We start from the raw sequence: 24,280 nt of genomic DNA, 5'->3' as shown, positions 1-24,280 counted from the left end.
TCAGTTTCAATATGAAAAGTACAAGGATAAATGGCAGAATATGTCACATACAGTGCAATGAATAGATTTGTCGTACTGTAAATATTCTGCTGAGAAGCTGTGGGGAAGGATTGCTGTGACTTGGTAATGAGTCTTTATCATCTAAATCACTGCAATAGCTCTTGCTCTTTTTCTAGAGACAACGACCAACGTGGTTGCCATATGATGACTCTTTGATGGATTGTATAAAATGAACTGTTGGTCCTAGTTCAGTTCTTATTAGACACAGTTTTTGATTAAAAGTGGCTCTGTTTTGATACCCTCCTTTGCAACCTCAACAATGAAGTGAAGGATAGAATGGGCATGGAGAATGGATTACTCCATCACCTTTTTTGGGCTCCCTAAAGGTCAAGGTCCTAAAAGCCGGTATGGTTGCATAAATAAGTCTAAACTTAGGGTTCAGCTGATTTCTACTTGGTTCAAAACTTGGGGTGTGTCTAGACTACATGCCTCCTTCGACGGAGGCATGTAGATTAGCCAGATCGGAAGAGGGAAATGAAGCCGCGATTAAAATAATCGCGGCTTCATTTAAATTTAAATGGCTGCCCCGATCTGCCGATCAGCTGTTTGTCGGCAGATCGGGGGAGTCTGGACGCGATGCCCCGACAAAGAAGCCTTTCTTCATCGACACAGGTAAGCCTGGTTTCACGAGGCTTACCTGTGTCGATGAAGAAAGGCTTCTTTGTCGGGGCATCGCGTCCAGACTCCCCCGATCTGCCGACAAACAGCTGATCGGCAGATCGGGGCAGCCATTTAAATTTAAATGAAGCCGCGATTATTTTAATCGCGGCTTCATTTCCCTCTTCCGATCTGGCTAATCTACATGCCTCCGTCGAAGGAGGCATGTAGTCTAGACACACCCTTGGTGAGGGGAAAAAAAAGTTATGGGAAGAAGTAAGATATACACTACCTCTAGGCCTCCTGTTCCTATTGCTTATTAGAGTTTGGTTTGTTCTGCAATGCAATTTAGAACAGGAAATACTTTAAGCTTTGCCATCCTGCAAGGGACTGTTCTTGCAACTTGATATGAGCACTTGATATGCCTCCATAAAGCAGGGGCTTTGAGGGTATACTGTGGGGCCCACTAAAGTGGCTTTATAGCAGAACAGTATTATCCTACAACAAGGGGCCACCAACTAATTGCCATGGCCACTTATTAATCTAGTTTGTGCTGATGGAACAGTCTAGTCCCTATTCTTGTCACAAACAGATCCTGATTTTATTCTGCCTTGTTTATTATGGCTAAGAATTTACCAGAGAGTTTGGATGTATAAATTTCGGAGTATGAACAGATTATGTATTGTTTGTTTTGACTGTTCTCATTATTAATCTCACATAATTGGTTGCATCAAACTGTTTTTGATTCTTGAGTGAATGAATGAAACATTTTAAAAAGCAAAATGAGTATATAATGAATAGTGAGAAATACACACATGTGGTCTGATTTTTCAGCTGAATAATAACTGAACAACCAAGCAGTGGTTAATCTCAGGAAACAAATAATCTAGCCCTAATGGCCCACAATATCATTTATTAAAATATTCACAATAAACGGGGTTCCTTAGTGTTTACTCAGGATAGTGCTGAGAACTGTTGGGTGCTAATCTATGAGGGTATGTCTACACTACCCCGCTAGTTTGAACTAGCGGGGTAATGTAGGCATACCGCACTTGCAAATGAAGCCCAGGATTTGAATTTCCCGGGCTTCATTTGCATAAGCGGGGAGCCGCCATTTTTAAAACCCCGCTGGTTCGAACCCCGTGCAGCGCGGCTACACGGGGCTCGAACTAGGTAGTTCGGACTAGGATTCCTATTCCGAACTACTGGTACACCTAGTCCGAACTACCTAGTTCGAGCCCCGTGTAGCCGCGCTGCACGGGGTTCGAACCAGCGGGGTTTTAAAAATGGCGGCTCCCCGCTTATGCAAATGAAGCCCGGGAAATTCAAATCCCGGGCTTCATTTGCAAGTGCGGTATGCCTACATTACCCTCCTAGTTCGAACTAGGAGGGTAGTGTAGACATACCCTGAGATACTGAAGTCCTCTGGCGAAGATATCAGTTATGAATCTAAAATCTAAGCCCCACTTATAGCATCTTTTCAATACTCTAATCTCAATATTAACCCCTTTACAATGCCCTCATCATCTTCAGTTGTTGCTTGAAAACTGACCTCCATAATTTCTGGCAATGGCTAATTAGTTTTCATAGCTGATGTATTTGTTATGCAGACAAACTTATATCAGATGGCCTTATTTTCCTCTGCATTGCTTCTTCTGGGGTCATTCATACGTGCGCAAAGTGGGTGTAAAACAGTAATGCTTTGATTTCATCATATCCTTTATGTTCAGTGATCTGGTACCATTCTACTCATTTTATATAGCCACTCTTTCTTGGTATCTCATATCTGTGTTCTTTTGTTTTTTTTCCATTTTAAAATATTGATGCTGCTAGCCCTGCTGTCTTTATTATTATTAGTAGTAGTAGTAGTAATAATACTAATAATACATTTATTCACTAGAGGGCTTGGGTCAGTTCTAATTAAAACCAGGCACTATAACCATGAACAGTGATCAGTTTTCCTAAACTGTTTAGTGAGGTGCACCAAATTGTGTTGTGTATCCACCCTATGCTTATGTGTCAGGAATATTTCTCATCGCAAATTGCTGAAGTAAAGGTTTAATTAAGGTTACCAAAATAATCTGTTGTCACTCTCTCTACTCCACAAAAATATGGAAAGCCCAGAATTCTCTGCAGCAGGGAAAATGCCTCCCCTTAACTTCAGCTAAAAGATATGGAAGAACAGCCTTCATTTCCTACTTACCCAGAGGAAATCAGCTATTTGCCTGACAGCTCTGTGAACTGTATGGAGTAGCTGTTATTGCCACGTGAGAGCACTGGGTGTAGCTGGAGAGACCAAAGAGTCCATTTTAGAAAGTTGGCTTCTACATGGCAGGCTTCCCTCAACATCAAATGGCTGCAGTAAATAGTGTGTTAAGAGTTATTTCTATTTAAATAAAACAATTTGAGTAGTAAAAGGCACTTTATGCTTTAAGAAGGCGAACAATACAGGGGCTAGCCATCTAGTTCATTAGCTCTGATTGGCTATAAAGAAGAGTACATGGACATTATGGTTGCTGGGCCATAAACTTTCCAGTCCCCACCACCAAGCACTAGTAGGAGCAAATAACAGTGAGAACAGGCTATATACTTCTTGCCATAGGTAGCAACAGATACTGTTTGTTGCATCCCCTACTATCCACTGCCCCTTGATTGCAAAAAGACTATAGTCTTCCCCCAACACTCAGAGCAATGGCTCATGATTTACTGTTGCCTGTTCTGCTACATGATAGCTGGTTTGTGGGGCCTCCTCCTAGTCTATTTTATTAACTGTGGACTATATCTTGGTCCATGCACTAATGGCATGATATACCATATAGCTATCCTAACAATAAATACATTACAGTCAAGCTGTCAAAGAGTTTAAAGAGAGCTCAGGACAATAGGGGGATCTGGTGCCTGTGCGGAAGCAGGGAGAATATGCATGGACACGTCTGTCATTCTATTACATCCCGTGGGAACCACATATATCATGATGTGTGTCAGTACCTTCTGCTTCTTCCATAGGAAGTATAAACAAGTACTATACCCAGCACCAGAGATTAGAACTAAGGAGAATCTACTGGAAAAAAAACCATAAAATTTTCCTCCCTTCTCAAGTCCCTGCCTAAAGTAGGAAGCAATCTGACCCCAGGACTCCTTCACTGAGAAATTAATTTGTCCTTTATTTTATTCCATAATATTGAATTACTTAGCAAATATAATACTAAATAATTCAGTCTCTTAGTATATTTGTCATTAAGTACTAAATAGTGTCACAAATTTCTTACAAAAAAACCCACATTATTTTCCTAGTTATCATTAATTGAATTAGTAATTTTAATGTATGTGTTTTACTGAAGAAAAATCTCAATTTAATGTGCTACATAATCTAAGGACATCAGCAAGTAAGTAACAAAGGCCAAATCCGTCACAGTGCTCAGCACTTCCACCTTCCGTGAACACTGGAGGTACCTGTAAGGAATCTTCCATTTCTACAAACATATTACACGAACCGAGGTAAATAAAATCAGCTCTAGTCACAACAAAGCTTATAATGAAAGATCAAAGCAGAAAGACCAAAACTAAATTAGAGCCTCAGCAGTTACCTGAGTTATTTCAGTTAGGGTCACTGATCTATTTCTCTGCTTTCTCTGATACAGATGCAAACCTCAAAACATTGCTATCTTAACCATGATAATATAGCCTAGCCAATGCATTGTTTTTAGAATAATCTATTTTTATGTTTAAAGTACTTTTCAAGTTCCAGTCTCAGCACTACTCCCTATTGGTAACTTCACATGCTGACTTTCTTTAATCAGGGGGGGAGAAACCAAAGAAAATATGACTTAAAAAACCAGAATTAGTTCTTAAAGAAGGACACAGTAGCCCACAGAACAGTTTTGTGAAAATGTATTCAATGATTGTACACTTTAGGATGTTTTAAGTTAACCCAGTGAAGCAAATGCAAACCTAAATAATGTGATAGGCCAAATTCTAGCACAATTCCACAGAATACTAGGGATGAGAGAAAATTACAGAAGATGCACCCCACTATGTGCATACCCAGGGGAGTGCTTCCCAATTTGAATAATGTTTCCTCATACGTGTGGAGAGGATAATACAGTTCTCATTTCACTTCATGTATATATATATATCTATATATATATATACATACACACTTCAGCAATCTAATCATTTCAAATAAATGTTTATTGATTGTCAATAACTTGTAATAGTTTACAAGTAATTTCTAATATAAAACAAGTATGTTTGAATATTCACAATTAAAGTGCAAGCTGACATTTTACATGATAGTATTAATTCTAAATGACTACAGCATTTAGAACAAAAATGAAGAGTAATTCTAAATTATTTCCGATGAATTCATCGTACATTATTGTTACTTCTTTTTGGTGATTTAAAAATTACTACTTTTCTTTTACCATTAAACTCAAAATGGTAATGCATATATGTAAAGTGCACATAGACCAGCAATAAAGTACCCGTGTGTGTGGGTACCTACTGATATTGAAGATATGATGACCTCCTCTGTGTCTGACCTAATTTTACTTATGGCAGAAAAAGTCATTTTTTTCAGTAGTTCAGCACTTCTGTATTATAACTTTCATCCTTCACTGCACATACATTTGCCCTATCTTGTGAAGCTATAAACCTTGTAGAAAGGGTGTGGGGTTAACCTAAGCAATACATTCCCTCATCACTTTTTCTCAAAGATGGGACATAGGGTTTTCTTTTTCATAACCACTGATACTCTATATTCTGTTACCTGTCCCTTAATCTGCAGTATGCGATGGTGCTAATAATAAAGGCTTAGCCAGGGCGACTGCCAAATATCACAAACTAAGCATTGCTTTTCCACTACAACCACATGTCCCTGTAGCAATGAGAATATATTTTAGAATATAATTCATCTTAAAGTTTGTCAGAAGTTTTTGTCATAAATGTTCCCATACATAAATTGTTTTGTGTGGGTTTGAGACAAGCTGCTACACAGCTGACATCACCATTTTATACTTCTGTATCCACTGCATGGTATTGTCTTTTGAACAGATATAAACTAAAACCTTTTCATTCAGCTATCAGCCAAATGAGGAACTCAACCCTAAGTGCCCACCCCCTGCATTATGGCTGTAGTGCTTTGGCCACTCAGGTAGCTCAATGACCTGTCATGTTTGGATACTCTCTGAAGTGCTATTTGTGAGGTTCGTTGTTTATTTGCCACTCCTGGCAGCAGTCTGCCAGATTGCAAGGGATTAGGAAGACTCTTTACAGGTACTTGGAAAGTTGTATTTGTGTTACTATAGAAGATGCAGCAATGGGAGGCTGAGAGCCAAGCAACAAAAAAAGTGGACGTATCTGTTATGGTGCACACTAGTATTTGAAAAATATGCAGCCATTGTTCTATTCCCCACTGCAGCTGCCGAGAACCACTCTCCTGCGACTTACGTTGCTTTCTCTGGTTAGAGGAAGTTATTTTCAGTGCCATAATGAAATGAAACAAAAAGGCTAATTGTAAGTTTGTTTCTCTTGAAAGTCCTTTTCATTATGATGCTTTTTGCACAATAAGTATAATTTGCAGGTATGTGAAATGCTTAGTCACAGGCATTTTTTCTTACTATCCCAGTATGTAAGCAAACCACTGTTATTTCTATTTCTGGCAGGAGTTCATGAGCTGCATCAAAAGATTACTACCCTATTCCTGCTCTATCCCTTCCTCAAAAATAATAATAAAAAAAAGCAGCTGAGTCAAAACTCAAATAATTAGGATATTTTTTTCATTAGCCTGACCCTTAATACTTTTAAAGCAACTGGCTCGTCTTTGTTCTCTTTTTCACGGCTAATATAACTGAACATTTGCGGTCACATCTAGTATTGCTCGTGCAGGACCAGCATAAAAATGAAAAGGATTGTACATTACTGCATGGTTATGTCTGTAGGTGATACAAATCTCCAATGTATTTGCCTCTCATAATATGATAGCCTACTTACCCTTTCTTTTCTGAATAACAAGCAGAAAATTAGAAATTCTTTTGATACCTTCTTAAGTATTGGCTGAACTATAACTATTGTAATCACCAGTCTGTTGATTAATATAGATTATTTGCTCCATTGATCAAACCCATCTGCTTTTATATATTTTAAGGTGTACAAGTGGCAGTTATATACCCACACAGAAACTAGAAGTACAATGATAAGAGAAGGAAATGCTGTATAGCTAGCTAATCAATATCATTATTGCTCAGAATATCAAGGGGGAAAGAAAGAAAAAGGATACAATCAAGCTACATTCAGTGCTAAGATTGCAAACATTTTATTTCAGCCCTAAGGCCCAATTCAAGTTATGCATAATTCTCCATAAAGGGCCTGATCCAAAGGCCATTCAAATTAAAGAAAGACTCTATTGACTGCAATGGGCTATAGATCAGGTCCAAACGATATACTTTACTGTATACACATAAAAAGAAGATGATTCTACAAGCCAATCATCAATAGACATTTATATATATGAGAATAAAACTAAATGCAGGACAATGTAGCACTTTAAAGACTAACAAGATGGTTTATTAGATGATGAGCTTTCGTGGGCCAGACCCACTTCCTCAGATCAAAGAGGAAGTGGGTCTGGCCCACGAAAGCTCATCATCTAATAAACCATCTTGTTAGTCTTTAAAGTGCTACATTGTCCTGCATTTTGCTTCAGCTACCCCAGACTAACACGGCTACATCTCTACCACTAGAATAAAACTAGGCCTTCTAATCTCAATATACAGTTTTGAACATTTTTCAGGGAACTACCATTAACAGTGCTATAAATCCCAGGCAACAAATTAGAACCACAAATTGAAATCAACCATGTATTTGTTGATAATCTTTAGTTATTATGGATAATATTTTCAAGAGCACCTAAGGCTTTTGGAGCCTTAATTCCATTCCAAAAGGGATTTAAGCATTTACGACTCAGAGCCTAAATCTTATTGCCAATGGTACGTAGGTGACTAAGGCTGTAGGATATTAGGGTGTTTAAATCCTATTGAAATGAATGAAAGTTAGGCACCTCAATACCCTTGAGGATTTGGGCCTAAGTGTTACACCACCTTGAAAATGGGATTTAGGAGCTTTGGAAAATTTTACTCAGTATCTATTTTGACACAAGGAACCTTCAAATATATCGGTGTCTTTTAATTTAGGTCAATTTCCTGATAATATCTATGGATTTAGATGGCTAAGGTTAGCCACCCTAGTGTCAATATTTTGGCACTGAGAGTGATATTTTCAAAAGCATCCAAGGTATCAAAAGCATCTAGACAGCAGGTAACCCAGTATCCTCCAGCATCCCAAACTAGCTACCCTGAATCTTTTAAACACATACATTATTTCAAAATATTTTTCAAAATAACGGGCATGCTATTTGACATCCCTGTAACCCTCATTCTATGAGGCTTAAGGGATATCTCGAAATAGCATGTTATTTTGAAATTTGGTGCTGTTTAGATGTGCCAAATTTTGAAATAAGCTATCTCGAAATACAATTGAAATAAGATATGCAAGTTGCATAATGCAAATTGAGTATCTTATTTCAAGTTTAGGCTGCTATGTAGATGCACCCTAAGTATTTAGGATTATCAGTCTCATTCATTTTAATGGGATTTCTGCCCCTGCATTGCTTAAGCATGTTTGAAAATTCTATCCTAAATTCCTGTACATCCTTTGTGTTCTTCAGTTTTTATTTTGGTTTTGTGATCAGTGTAGCACTTGTATAGTGAGGAGAGAACTGTATGACTCCTCTGACATAACAAAGCCTGGTGGCATGACATTTCTATCTTTGGCCTTGCTTTAATTATGTTCAGTGCTGACCCTCTAGTGTAGATGCAGTACCAGAGAGCACAGCTTTGATAGCAGTGTTTACATGAATGTTTGATAAGCATCTGTCAGCTCTGAGCTCTCTACAAGACTGTGTAACACAAAAAGCAGCCAAGGAACCCTGGCGCTTTTGCCACTTGAAAGCATAATCTAGTGTGCTTTTTGAATTTCAAATCAGTACAATGCTTCGGGTTTTTTTGCAACTTAAAATGTATGTATTATTTACTATAAGAATATATTAATCGGGGAAGACAATTGCTACTTTTAGTAAAATGTGGCTTTAAGGAGCAAGGTCAGGATATCTTTTACTGAGTACTTATATATAATTTTTTTTGTTCCCTCTGGATGTAATATGGCACACAGATTAAATTGATTTGAATTTTGACTAGACTATTAAGTAGACATGAGGAATTACTCACAAACATTTTGATGACTTCTGATTAGATTTTCATTTTTTCAGTCTTCCCTCACACCTTAGGTGCCTTTGGGGAACACATCTACAAGCAAAGCTTTGTGTTAATATTAGGAGAGGCTATGTGGACTTTTGACTAGGGAACTTGAAATTAGTCAGGAGTTATATTGCCACATATGCACGTATAGCCTCTGTATTGCCTTCCCTGACTAGACTGTAAGCCTGTGACAGACAACCTGTTGCTCATTGGGGTTCTATGTGTGGTCCACAAGACATTTTGTTTACTGTTGTCCAAGCGCAGGGTTGTCAAATTCTGCTAGTTTCTGTCTGCATAAGTTTTTTCCCCATTGTTATTGCTAAAGTGACATGTACATAAAGCAAGGGCAGATGAAATGAGGTGCATGCTGATTGCACACAACACTGAGTATGAGAGCCGTGCACTCCCTCTATATCCAATCAAAGCAGTGCTGTGGTTCAATCAGCACACCCCACAAATTCTAGGTGAGCAATCACAGTTTAGAAAACTTCCCTATCCTGGAAATCTGACTTCGTTATGACAATCTTGCATCTTAAGGAGAACCACTTCTGAGACCCACTCACTAATCTAGATTGCCCATCACTGCTGTAAGCTGTTTGGGGGCAGGTACTGTCAAGTGTTTAGCAGAATGGGGCCACAATTTCAGCTGGAACCTCTATGTGCTCCTACAGAACAAGTTAACCCTCTAAGTTCAGGTCATCCAAATAATGGAAACAGTACTATGAGACTTTTAATTGATCACTCATACACCTTGAATATTTAATTGTGAATACTAAATATGCACAGAAAAATTGTCCATGAGAAATCAATAGGCTGAAATCGGACAATACAAAATGCGCACTGAATGATGCCCTCCATATTTCAGTCCACCAAACAACTATTAATTTGTCACTTAAAACCCCCCTAACCACTAGCTTTTTCTGTGATGTCCAAAAGTGAGGCAATCAAATATATTTAAAAATTCCTATTCATTCACTCCTCTTGACTTCCCTGTGCATCTTCTCTTCTCTGTACCAAGCTTGTATTGACTGTAAACACATCGAGGCAGGAACAGATTATATTTTGTGTCTTGAACAGAATCAAGCACATTGTCAGCTCCTAAAAATATAAATAGTATTCATTTCACTGAATGAGCAAATCAATAAAAAACAGTCACTTCATGAACAATGGAGGAGAGGAAGAACTGAATTCTCTAACCAAATAATTTGATATGAACTGTTTGCCCACATGTACTTTCTTTACTTCTATTCAGCAAAATTAACACATATCTACTCCTTATTTATTATGTATGATGTTATGTACCTAAGTGGCATTTCATGGGAATATGAAGGGGAAAAACATTATGTTTGTTGATTTACCCTTCATACAACTGCTCTATTGTACAGACACAATAAACTAAATTAATTTGTGGTGTATCTCCATTGATTTCCATTTAAGTTAGAAAATGCATAGTAGCTACCGTCAGTAAAATTGCATTTTGGATTAATTTAGTCCTACTTCTACAGGCACCTTGTAGAAATTTGAATCTTTTCACACAGTCATAGTAAGCATTCAGATTATTCCACTAGATTAAATGTTGGGCAATAAAATTCGAATGAGTGTTTATCAATTTAACTGCAATGTTCCAATTTCCTTTTCTTGGTAGGTTTTATGTCCCTGGCAAATACGAGTACAATCATAAATACAAAACTTAAACCTATTATTTCTTGAAAGAAAGGAATAGGTGGGAAGCCAGGAATTATATAAGACTTGATCTCACTCAGGCTATGTCTACACTGCAGAGCTTTTGCACAAAAACTCGCAGAGCGTCTACATCTCAAGTGCATTTTTGCACAAGATAATTTACAGTGAATCAACAGAACAAAGGGGGTTTTGTGGTATAGATATTCCTCTTTCTACAAGGAATAACTCCTTTTTGCTCTAGAGTTATTGTGCAAAAAGGTATGTGCGGATGGTCAGCAGGGTTTTTGTTTGGTTTTTTTGCGCAAAACCAGCCTATCGCAAGAAGCACAGGTTCTCTGGTGGCCATTCTGTTAATGGCTATCAAAGCTTTCTTGAGAGATAGAGTCCATGCAGTGTGGACACGCTTCACAAAAAGCTTCTTGTGCAAGAAGCCTGCAGTGTAGATGCAGAGATGGAGCAAACTGTAGTGCATACGATTGAAATGTGCAAAATACTGAGCTGGATAGGCAGCTCAAGAGAAACCCAGTCTGACATTACTGAGAATGTTGCTATGAGATCACTACAACATTCCTGCTTAGTTATAAGAGTAAAGCCAAAAAAGGGTAGCCTACAGTTAGGTTCTTCATTCACATGTCAAAGTTAAGAATAAGATTTCAACCAATGACTAAGGGTGTGTCTAGACTACTGAGTTTTGTCGACAAAAGTGGACTTTTGTCGACAAAACTATACCAGCGTCTACACTACCGCTGAGTTCTGTCGACATAACATTGACAGAACTCAGCAGTTTTGTCGACGCTGGTATACCTCATTTTACAAGGCATAACACCTTCTGTCGACAGAGTTCTGTCGACAGAAGGTGTTATTGCCTGTAGGGTTGCGTCTAGACTACAGGGTTCTGTCGACAAAGCAGCTTGCTTTGTCGACAGAACTCAATGTGTCTGGACGCTCTTTGTTGACAGAAGTTTTGTCAACAGATACTGTTGACAAAACTTCTGTCGACAAAACCCGGTAGTCTAGACGTACCCTAAGACACTCATTGAAATCTCTACCCATATTTTATTTTGAAACTGTTTGACTTGGTGTGGAAAGCCTATGCTAGTGCTTTACTTTCACCTGGAGTTGTGTTGGAGCTCAGGAGATCTGTGTGCCCTACTGTGCTATATCCGATGCTTTTCAGAGTCAAGGACAGAAAGTCCACTAACCTAATTGTGTAGACCTTGATATTGCAGTTCTTCTTCAGGCCACTGATTTCATTCAAGTACTGCCTGTAAAAAACAAAACAAAAAACCAACAAAAATAAACAAACAACCTCCCCCCCGACGAGCAAAGTAGGGCTCATAGGGTACACGTATACTGAAATTAAAAATTTGCAGGATGGACACAGCTGGCCTGGATCTGCTGACTAAGGTTTAAAGGACTCTGACTAAAGGGATAAAAATTCCTGTGTAGATGTTCAGGATTGGGCTGGACCCCAGCCTCTGAGATTCTTCCCTCCTCATGTAGTCCTAGAGCTCAGCCACCAGCCCAAACCCAAACATCTCTACAGTAGTTTTAAAGCCTGAGCCCCACAAGTGGAAGTCAGCTGCTGTGGGCCAGCCATGATATTTAATTGCAGTGTTGACTTACTCGCTACCTCAAAAAAGCATTTCTAATAAAATAGCCTAGTGAATATGTGGTTACCCATCAGATAGTTATCTGGAGCATTTACTCTTTTTGGATTAAAATCAGATCCTACCTTAGCTGACACAGCAAGAATTAACTAGTCAATGTTTAAATGCCCTGCCACCTACTGGAATCTACAGCTCTGAACTAGCTGTCCAGTCTCCTTACACATTGGCAAGTAGACCTGAGAGAAATTTTTCAGTTGAAATTTTTTTTGCTGAAAAAAAAAATGCAGATTCTGGTTGATTTAAACATTTTCTCAATGTGTCAATTTTGGCAAATTGTTTTGATCAAAGAACCTCTAAACCAGAAAACTTCCCCCCAAACCCAAAACTTTTTTTTTTGACATCTACAAATGGCAGTGGATCAATTCAACTTTTTGAATTGCCAATAATTTCATTCTGGGTTGAACCAAAACTATGTTTTTTCATAATTGTTAGAATTTTTTTTAAAAATCCTCTGATAACTCTATTGCTTTCCTAAATAATGCTATCCATGGGATAACTGAGGTAGAAAAGCTTTTTGTAGTGGCATATATTTTACTGCTCCTGTGAACAGAGACTGCATAAGCCCCAAGCTAATATTTGTTGATGATTCTAACAATATAAGGCATCATCTTGCTTTGTGTGTAAAGTAACTGCAGACCAAGACTTGGGGTTAGATCCAGCCTTGAGCGAGATGCCCAGACACAGTATACAGTGCATTGAGAGAGTTAGGAGACTAAGAAATGGATTCACAAAAATCAACACTCTCAGTAGGGAGATGCCTAAGGAAATATTGAGGAGAAGGAGGTAGCCTAAGCCTCTCTCTTTCTTCAAAGGAGCTAGGCACCTAACTGAGAGTTAGAGCGAGGAACTGCCTTCCACTTGGAATTCACAGGTCTGAATACTTTCCTGAAGTTAGGCAGCTAGTTCAGTACTGTATCACAAATAGCCCAGTGACTAGCACACTTATTCAAGATTTAGGGACAAGACTTCAAATTTCCACTCTGTCTGAACCATAGCAGGGAGTTGATACCACCTCTCAAGTAAGTGCCTTAATCACTGGCTACGTCTAGACTTGCATGATTTTCCGCAAATCCTTTTAACGGAAAAGTTTTTCCGTTAAAAGGATTTGCGGAAAAGAGCGTCTAGATTGGCACTTTTTGCGGAAAAGCATCCATGCCAATCTAGATGCGCTTTTGTGCAAGAAAGCCCCAATCGTCATTTTCGCCATCCGGGCTTTTTCACGCAAAACAGTTGTTAGCGGTCTACACTAGCTCTTGCGCAAAAACATTTCTGGAAAAGGGCTTTTGCCCGAACGGGAACGTCAAAGCATTTGCGCAAGAAGCACTAATTTTGGACAGAATGTCAGTGCTCTTGCGCTAAATCATGCGGCCAGTGTAGACAGCTGGCAAGTTTTTGCGCAAAAGCAACTGCTTTTGCAGAAAACCTTGTGGCTACGTCTACACTGGCCCCTTTTCCGGAAGGGGCATGTAAATTTCACTAGTCGTCGTAGGGAAATCCGCGGGGGATTTAAATATCCCCCGCGGCATTTAAATAAAAATGTCCGCCGCTTTTTTCCGGCTTTTAAAAAAGCCGGAAAAGAGCGTCTAGACTGGCCCCGATCCTCCGGAAAAAGTGCCCTTTTCCGGAGGCTCTTATTCCTACTTCAAAGTGCCCTTTTCCGGAGGCTCTTATTCCTACTTCAAAAGTAGGAATAAGAGCCTCCGGAAAAGGGCACTTTTTCCGGAGGATCGGGGCCAGTCTAGACGCTCTTTTCCGGCTTTTTTAAAAGCTGGAAAAAAGCGGCGGACATTTTTATTTAAATGCCGCGGGGGATATTTAAATCCCCCGCGGATTTCCCTACGACGACTAGTGAAATTTACATGCCCCTTCCGGAAAAGGGGCCAGTGTAGACGTAGCCTGTCAGTCTAGACGCAGTCACTGGGTTTAATTGTGTGTAGCACTCTCCAATAGGGAGAGTGTTACAAGTAGGATAGAGAGAGCCTGTCCAAGCTGGGCCAGGAACAGTGAGCCAATCAGGACTTGGCTGGACCCTCTCAAAGGCTGCAGAGCTGAGAGCTTATTCTCTCTGTGACCAGCAAGGGAGAAGAAACTGGGTCCTAGTAGGGGAGGGAACTAGTGGTCTCTGAAGAGAGCATTGTTGGGAAAGGATGGAGAGCTGGAGAGAAGCTCCAGCCCCGACCTCACAGACTTTAGGCCTTGATACAAAGGCCAAGAACATGCCAGAGTCATGGGGCCATGGTCTAGGGAATAGGAGCAGTTAAGAAGAAGGGCAGGACAAGGTTGCCACCACAGAGTCCTTAGGTTTCAACCAGTGTTCCTTCTGAGCTGTGTGGCAGCACAGTTTCACAGGTGATTCATCAGCCGTGTCCAGTCAGAGGCTCAGGGCTCCATGCACGGAGCTCACTGATTGGGCAAGGCTGATTAATCACCTATGAAGCTGTGCTACTGCGCAGTTGCGACGGTTGAGATCTAGAGTAGTGATCAGGACTGGCTTTCCTGCTTGAACTGCACCTAGCCACACTGAAGTGTGGCCTACACAGATTGCAGGTTGCCCCTGAGGCAATAGGCTAGATTTTGTGCTGTATTTGGATGCTTTGGCAGGTGCCATGACTGAGGACTAATGATACACCCCAAGAAGGGAGTAGAACAGAGAACTGAGCCTGAAGAGGATGCCACAGTCCAAGGAGCAACACAAGTCTGCAGAGAGGCTGTGGAGTGGAGCTACAATGGGTGAGACACTGGCCAGATGGCATTTCACTCAATAGTCAGGTGTGACTTCCTGGAGTGACTAGCAGGAGGTGCCATGGCAGTGAGTCTAGACTGCTGCACTGGGCTATTAGATACTCTGGGGTGAGTCTCTCCCAATGTCTCCTGTTGAAGCTGTTCCACTTAGTATGAATCATTAACTATTCATTGGGTCATAAAGACTGTGAGAGTGACTCTAATAGCCCAGTGTTTTATACTAAGAGCAGCACTGCTACTGTGTTTTGTGACAGTCCCCATCTGTGAAGCATGTTCCAAGGCAGCCTTCTGAATGTGCCTTTCAGACCAAGTCTTTTAGGCTGAATAGGTGGCTGAACATATAGCACTGGGGTTTAGGCATTGAGCTGCTTGACAGAAGCATCAGGATGTAGCTGGCTTCCCCCATGCACAATAGCAGACATTTAGGTTTCTTCTCAGTATGTCCATGGAAAATGCAAACCTCTCAGTAACTTAGCTACACTGACCTAACCCCGAGTGTGGACTATCAATGTGAAAAGCTTTCTCATCAACAGAAACATAGGGAGGTAGAATACTGACAAGAGAAGCTCTCCTGTTGATGTAGGTAGCATCTTCACTAAGTGCAGGCAAACCTTTAGGCGCTTAGGGAACTTTATTGCTGGAAATGTAGGCATATACAGAGTTAGGCAGAAGCTGAGAAGAAGTTTTGAAGATCTAAATATTGGACATCAACACCTAAAGTGGCAGTTAAATGCCTGAATTACCCTTAGTTACCTGCTTTGCTAAGCAACAATTGGGTCAGTTACATAATCTCATATAATGTGGATGGGGAGTGTAATATTAATGGGATCATGTCAAAAACAATGGAAATCCAGCACTACCAATTATAAAGGAAACCATGAAAACTTCCACGACACAAAAAGGAGAATGAATGAAAAAGCAATCCCCTGTTAATGAATGTTTAGCAATTCCGCTCAGTGCTTGAGGTGCCATTGATTAGCCTTCCTAGCAAGTGGTCCTTTACTGTTCCCAGTTTGAAGCCAATTGGCTTTTTCTTTCAGGCAGGATTCTTTAGGCTCAATTCTTATCTCAACTGCAATGGTGTACACCAGGAGTAATTCCATTACCCTCTCTATCCATACTAATGTAACTGAAATCAAAATTTCTCCCTCTGAGTTTTACAACAAGGAGACTACAAATATAGGGACATTGTTACAGAAAGTGTAAATATATTCTGGAGAAAACATAGTTTAAAAGGCAGAGTATTGGCACTTAGCACTCTTAAAAACAGTTGTCTTTAAACCCTTTGCTCAGCTGACCTAATTTTTCAAAAATTGGCTTATGTGTTTGTCAGAAAGTGTTAACCTAAAATTAATTTTCATTCTGAAGATTGGATTTTCCTAACATCTGGATCAATCAGGAACATGTGTTAGTTTCTACTCCCAAAGCTAGATAAGTATGTTTAATCTGTATATTTTTCAGATTTGTCACTAGCAACTTTTTCCTGTATATTGGAATAAACACAGACACTTTGGGGCAGATTTGAAATGTCTACAATGTTTATTTCCCTAAACAAAGAGAAAATTGCAAATTAATATTTTCCATTTTTGTGCACAAGCTATGAAATTGCACTGACTGATGAATTCCAAAAATCTGCATGCTTGGGAGAGCAGCGAGGGGAGAGTGATATACACACAAACTTAGTACTTACAACTCTTAACTACCTGATTTTCCACAAACAATAAGCTATTCAAAGTCACAAGTACTGAGATTTATATCCATAATTAAATTTCAGGAGTAAAACTGTAAGTTCAAATTTTGCTGATGCAAAGTGAAGTCAGTAAGAAAGTTTACATTTTATATACATAAAAAGATATGTATTAATGGAATTAATATTAATTTTGCATGATTAAGCATTCAGTTCAGAGCCAATTGTTGCTTAGCAAAGCAGGTAACTAAGGGTAACTTAGGTATTTAACTGCCATTTTAAGTGCTGATATCCAATATTTAGATCCTCAAAACTTCTGCTAAGCTTCTGCCTAACCCTGTATATGCCTAAATTATAATTGCCCGTGAAATTTTACCTCTGGTCCAATTTGCCTATGAATCACTACACAGACAAAACTCTCACTGAATAGAGAAGCAAGATGCCTAAATCAGATGCAGAGAAGACAAAATGTTGGGAGGGACAAGGATATGGGGTGGGAGGATGAGAATCAAGACAGAAAGCTGACAGTAAAGGAGGAAACTGGGAACTGAAGGCTGGCAAATTGGGTTTATAAGCTAGTGGGTGGAGATGATGATGGGATGTATGAATGAAACTGGACAAAGAACAGAAAATGAAGGAAACTGGCATGAGGAACTCTGAATGGGAATCTAGAACTGGCTGAGTGAGGAAAATCTATTTAAAAATGCAATATACCATCATTAGATAACACATGCAGCATTTTGTAATACGTCTCATTCTGATGTATTTACACATGGTTTTGAATATCAAAATAGTCCTATGTCTGTCTTATTAGATTCTGTGACACTAAAGATCTGACTCTGCTACTTGTTCCATTAAAATCAATGGGCCAGATTCTACCACTCATAGGCTGAAAGAATCTCAGTGAGGAGACCTGCTGTTGTCATTATGATTCTTGGCAAAGTAAAATACTGCTAAGCATTGGCAAAGGGGGCAGAATATAGACTTCAGTCAGAACACGTAGGCTGTGTCTACACTGGCATGATCTTACGCAAAAGTGGCTGCTCTTCCGCAAAAACTTGCTGCCTGTCTACAGTGGCCGTGTCTTCTTGCGCAAGTAAACTGACGTTCTAATGTATGAAATGAGGGCTTCTTCCGCCAGAACTTTGACGCTTTTGCTCAGGAATAAGTCCTTTTGCACAACTGTTCTTGTGCAAGAGGCCAGTGTAGACAGGCAACATGAATTTCTTGCGCAAGAAAGCCCTATGGTTAAAATGGCCATCAGAGCTTTCTTGCACAAGAGAGTGTCTACACTGGCATGGATGCTCTTGCGCAATAGCACATCTCTTGTGCAAAAACACATGCCAGTGTAGGCGCTCTCTTCTGGAAGAGTTTTTGCACAAGAACTCTTCCGCAAAATAAATCTTGCGCAAGAAACTGCCAGTGTAGACATAGCCATGCGCTATACATTTTTCTTTTAAGAAAGTAGGGATGAGATTCTGATTCTAGATGGCCTTATATGTAGGAAACCAGCATTTTGTGTGATTAATCTGTAGTATATTCCCCATATAAAAGGCTTCTGTTAGTTCTGTCTAGCATATCAAGTGTGGCACATTTAACTGCAAAACAATTTTATTTTCATACAGTTGACTACTCATATACTATGTTTTCCTTCACTCCTGTTACATAGGAGAAACAGCATTGCATTTATGAGGGATATGAATGCTCAGTGTCTCTGAAAATCATTCCATAAATGACTGGAGCCAACAAACTATATAAGAACTCAATTACCAAACCAGGAATATATAACCGAGGTGTAGTGGCAACCAATCCTCTACTCTAGTCACATGACATCAGTCTGATCATATAAGAAGCAACCATTACAAGCAAAATCCATAATAACTTATAAAGGTACAAGAATGGACTCCACTATGGACACTTCCCTACCCCTTGATAGTCTAAAGCCTTCATTCTGCCAGTGCACCAGGTGACACCAACAAAAGATCGTGATGAAGATATTCATTGAATTATCACTGATGTAAAAGTCCTCCTATGTTATTTTGGCATTGCTAAAGCAGGAAGCACCTGTCCCACTGATCATTATTGTCTTTCTGTCTCTTGGCTTGCTAAGTGCACATTTTGTTAATCTTTGCTGGTGGTACAAATAATACCTTGACTAATCTTTACAAGCCAGCAGTATCACAGTGGCTGAGGTTGGCACAGACTGAAGCTCAGCACTCACACACAAAAATTGATTGCTGACTTATTTCAAGCAAACCAACCCTGTAAAATGATTCAGGTTCAGTCTGGCTCTTATTTTGAGCAAACAAGTTCACCTACTGGTAGTAAAGGGAGTTTATCAAAGATGAAAAGTACATTTTCCAATTTAATCACACCTCTCCTGACACATAAGCTCTTGGCAATTAAATTCTCAGCTGCTCTCCATTGTGCAGCTGACCAGAAGAGTGGAAAGCTGACAGGCAGAGATGTGCAGATCCAAACAAAAGTATACTTTATTTTTCCTATATGAAGAACATTTACTTTTAAAGTCTGCTTTCTGTTTTAAAGCAGGTTATACCAGCAACTTAAAGCTGAAAGCAGGGGCCCTGTCTAGTAATACATTAATAAATGCACTTCCACATCTGATTGCTTGTCAGAAATGTTGCCTCATATGTCCTTAGGGTTACAAAACCATTTAACTTCACTTTGGATTTCTCACACCCTAAGAGTGCATGAGGCAACATGCTTGACAATCAGTGCAACTTGGAAACAGTGCATTGAGGAATCCCTTGATTCCTATTAGCATTCTGATTCTTGATTTTACCTGCTAAAACTGACAAAAGAATATTGCAGAAAGATTATAGGGTAACCCTTATTCAAAGCCTGATATTAGTCTTTTGGTCCTTCCTCAGAGCTTTAGCATTTTCAAACACTTGTGATTATAATACAGACAATGCTATATTTTGAAAGGATTATCTCACTGTCTTCCTAAAATCAGGGCTTTACAGGATTAAATTAGAAATATGCCACTATCTCTATTTACAATTCAGAGTTGGAGAGGAAAATCCCATATGCTTGATTTTGAAGGGATTTTTTTCCACCTGCTAGCATAGTTTCATAAATATGTCTCAGTTTTGAAAGCAATGTCCTACTCTCTCCATTGCATCAGTAGTATTTGTCATCTGTTCTTCTGCCCAATTGGTCCATGAACAGTGCTTCTGAACATTTAATTATTATCTGAGGACTTGAAATTATTTTATATTCACAAAACAATTCTTACTTCAAGAGAAGGCAGAAATATTCAGTTACACATCCAGACTGAAGCTGCTGAGGATTTCCCATCCAACTATCTATCTAGGTACAATAAGGCTAGTTTACAGTGAGCTTTTATATGGAATTTTGCTTGTGTGCTTTGTAGGTGTAGTTTTCTAGGGTAATGTCCATGTTCACAAGTTAAATGTGTTTCTGTCTTAGTCATAGCATATAGACATGGGAAGAACATTAAATCTTAGTGGAGAACAGACTGGCATAGATATCTGCTGTCACAGCAATAACCAGCAGCAGCATTTATGGTCTGGGGCCAAACTTACTTCCCTTGCTTTGGCTGCACAGGCTTCTGATTTCAAGCTACCTGGCTCCTCTGCTGGCTCCCTGTTGGTAATCTGTTGATTCTATGCATAACATCAGGGAAAAAAGAACCAGTGGCACTCATAGCAACACAATTAAAAATAGGACCCGAGTTGTCATGCAGTTTGTATTGGCCCTCTCTTCCCTTCTCAACCAATTACACCATCAGCTGCAGGATATTGGCTTCTGAGGGCACTGTGATAAGGCCCCTCCTGATGAGCAATGAGATACCCTGGTTCACCTGAGCCCATTCACACTCTCCTGTTAACAATCATGCTGCATGACTATAGGCCCAGTGTGAGGATTTGTTCTTAATCTCTCTCCAAAAAGGAAGATAAATTTTAGGAACCTGAATGGTAAAAAAATAATCCCAAACAAAACTCACATGCCATTTTGTAGAAAACACAGTATGTGTTGCATCTGTCAGAGAGAAGCACTGGGCAATATGCGTTGCACTGAAGAGCTTGCATATGTACAAGCCTGTATGCTAAGTTCAACATTTGAGAACAGAGTAGGTCATTCTACACTTGCCCCCTGGTTTAATTTGTTTCTACTGCAGTCATTTTACATTTGAAACAAGGGGGGGAAATGCAATCTTTATAAAAAGCCTAAAGCTGGGGATCAGCTGTTCATTCTCTGTGCTGTTCTGATAAGGCATGCTGTGGCCAACTGGGGTGGAACATCTGCCAGGTTTTCTCACCACAGTTGTTCAAACCCAGAGATCTGCAGTCTCTACTGAGAAATTAGGGCTCATTCCATAATGTCAGCTCAGGGAGTAATGTGTTAGTGGTGGTATAGTTATGTTATGCATAGGATAGTGACACCCCAAAAAAAGACAGTGCATCTCAAACTTTTTTATTTGCACTTCCTAAAGAACACCACACAATATTAATTCTTTTATCACAATATTATCATTCACACAACAAAAGCTGCATGCACGTAGTATCAATTTGACCAACCTCATTGTGGTTTATCCCTGAAATTAAAGCAGCTCAGAAGCAAGTCACTCTGTTACAGTTGGGATAAATAATATTTTTAAAGTTGTAGCTCAGGCAGCAATCTTCATTTTGATTTTCAAAAGAAGGGAGCAAATCTTATTGTTCCTTTTCCTTTTATTTTATTTTATTTTTGCAAAAGAAGCGATTCATACAAGTGAGCAAAACCCCATGTGTAGAAGTTAAATGTGTGGCAGCTAGTAATGTCATGTTGGGAATTAACTTTTTCATTGTTTGTTTGTTAATTATTCATTTACAATTCAGTACAAAATGTCCGCTTTTTTATTCAGTGTGGAAATCTTCCTCTTTCTTCCCTTAATAGTCCTGCGAGTGCTTTAGCTCCGTGCCTCCTGCAGTAACCCTTTAAATATCTCATATGGTTGTCTCTGGATTAAATGTTGTACATAGAGAAATGTGTGTCACTTGTACTAAATAGATATGTTTCTTTTTCAAGGCCAAAGGAAAATGCATTATAGATATAGATATATAGATATTTTTCTCATATTTGGCCAAAATTGCCAGTTGGCTCTGAGATATGGGGTTTGCATTTTTTTGTTTTATTTTATAACATTTTAAAATATGAGGACCCGTGTGTTCTGCCACCCCAAAATGGTTACAGATTACTTTTGGCACATACATTTCATGCATCACTCCTAACATTGTAGTGATTCCAAAAATCATACAATCTAACCTTCTGTTACACTGCCATGAACAAAATTAATTTTTGCATTTGTTTCCTTGAATTTGCTTGGGAAAAATGGGTAGAAAAAGTATATGTGATAGTGATTATATGGTGATAATTTCTCAAACTGTGATTTCAGCAAGTGGTATTCCTCAACATAGCACCCTCACATTAGAGTTATTATTCAAACACATTGGGCACAGATTTCTTTTCACTATATCACTAGCTACCAACCCATCATTGTTGTTTCTATTTTTCACATATCTTTCTGTTAGTGTCAATGAAATCTTGCCTTCCTGGAACACTGGCATAAGCTGCATGTCAGAAAGGAAGCTGAAATAGGACTCAAACATTACAAAAGAAAGAAAAATATATGTGACAGTCACCCATTCATTTCTTTCAAGTTAAGGAACATCATCCAAAGGATGAATTTTAATATTGCTCAGTTATATCCAATAACACTAAGAAAATATCCAGCCAAATGACATCACCAATTCATGAACTGGACATGCCAACTAAAATGACCAAGATAGTCCAATCCCTGTACAAATTGAAAGTGCTCTGTCCTTTCCTGATTCTCTACTAAACAAATGATCTAGAGAAAAACTATTGGCAGGGTGTTAAACTGGGTAATGCAATGTTCTCTGCTGGCTGTGTCCTTTCTCTCAAGCTCAGATGAGGTCAAGGGAAGAAACACAATAATGTGCCAGGAAGTTCATTACAATATGAAGTATGAAAAGAATTAAGTCTTCAGATGTTTTAGTATTGAAAGCAAATGCAGTACCAGAGAAACAAATGATATTATATCAGTGCCCCCAATTGCAAAGCTATGCCATCTCTTTGATATCCTGGTTCATACCTATGGTGTCTTCTATTCAAGGTCCATGGAATGATCCACTTCCTAATAAACCATCTTGTTAGTCTTTAAAGTGCTACATTGTCCTGCATTTTGCTTCAACTACCCCAGACTAACACGGCTACATTTCTATCACCATGGAATGATGATTGTCAAAAATATTTTTCTCTACTTGGGCTTGGCAAGAAAGATTCAGATTGATCTTTCACAGGTGGATGTGGCCACTATCATCCATGCCTTTACCACCTTGAGACAGATTGACAATACAGAATAAATGTCTAATTAACAATAATATAGATGTTAAGAACTTGCAGGCAAGTGAAACTAGTTACATAGGATTGCTCATGGGGAATTAACTGTTCTCTAGGATCTGCAATGACTCCCACTGGATTTCTGGGAGAAGCTTAGTGTGTCTGTTGGGACCTATAAAGCTCCTTGGGACATTGCTTTGCTTACAGATTCTTTATCTCCCCCCGCAACTGCATCAGTCCCAGACAGGCTGCTGAAAGGACATTCTGATGCTCCTGAAGGTTCCTTGACTGTGAAACATGTTTCCCTCAGAGTCCATGGGCATTCATCAGGTCATGAACAAAAGTCTCTTCCTCTTCAGGCTTATCTTTGGGGCAGCAGGAAATGAGACAGTGGCAGCATGGAGAAATAAATTACTCATGACTGGAGAAGAGAGAGATTTTCTCCCTACTGTCCCCGTTTGCTATTTTTTTCTTTAATTGGTCATAAAAGGGATTAACTAGTTCAGTGTGTGACTATGCAGGGCTATGAGAAGCAGTAAAACACACTCTGTTTCCCCCCACTTATGCCCCGTTATTGTGTACCCCCCAGCCCATGTGCACAAGAAAGGGAGGGGGCTGTGCTCCTTGCTCTTCTATTCAGGAACATCTGAGGAGAGAGTGTGTGGTACAACCTTCTTGGAATAAGTGGGAAGAAGAAAAGGAACGGTGTCTCTACATTTACTTCCCTTCTCTGTTCTTGAAGAGACATGCCTGCCCACCAGTATCTTCACTGAGCTCAAAGTAAATGCAAAGTCTAGCCCAAATAAATCAAATAAGTGGTCCATCACATTAGCAAAACGAAAAGTACAATGTTCGCAAAAGTGCTCTTTTTAACAAAGAGTAGTTCTGACATTGACGTGTATGGTCTCAATATTCTCTTAGGTCCAAGCCCCACTCAGTGTAGGAATCAGGAAGTGACACCAGAGAGCCAGTTACATCTCCCTGATCTTATGCTGACCCAACCTGGATATGAACTAGGGCTGCTTAGTGGCTTCTTTATCATATCCATCTGGCACAGGCTTTCTAGAAGACATTAAGGCAGTGATGAATTGATGTAGCTGAGTGAAACTCCATTATACCTTGCCCCAAAGTTTGTCTTG

The 24,280-nt window shown here is 39.4% G+C and overlaps 1 long non-coding RNA gene across 1 annotated transcript; it reads right to left on the bottom strand.

Moving 5' to 3' along the window:
* Positions 1-9,930: 9,930 nt before the first annotated feature.
* Positions 9,931-20,516, bottom strand: LOC142828978 (uncharacterized). The gene is made up of 3 exons (XR_012903171.2): positions 20,321-20,516; positions 11,855-11,917; positions 9,931-10,067 (listed from the first exon to the last, which is right to left on the bottom strand). It is a non-coding gene; the product is annotated as an uncharacterized LOC142828978 (long non-coding RNA).
* Between the last annotated feature and the right edge of the window lie 3,764 nt (positions 20,517-24,280).

The sequence above is a fragment of the Pelodiscus sinensis genome, chromosome 5, assembly GCF_052426305.1.
Source record: "Pelodiscus sinensis isolate ZL-2025 chromosome 5, ASM5242630v1, whole genome shotgun sequence".
Lineage (NCBI taxonomy): Eukaryota > Metazoa > Chordata > Testudines > Trionychidae > Pelodiscus > Pelodiscus sinensis.
Note: the sequence above shows the minus strand (reverse complement) of the source record. Positions and strands in the feature narration are given on the sequence as shown.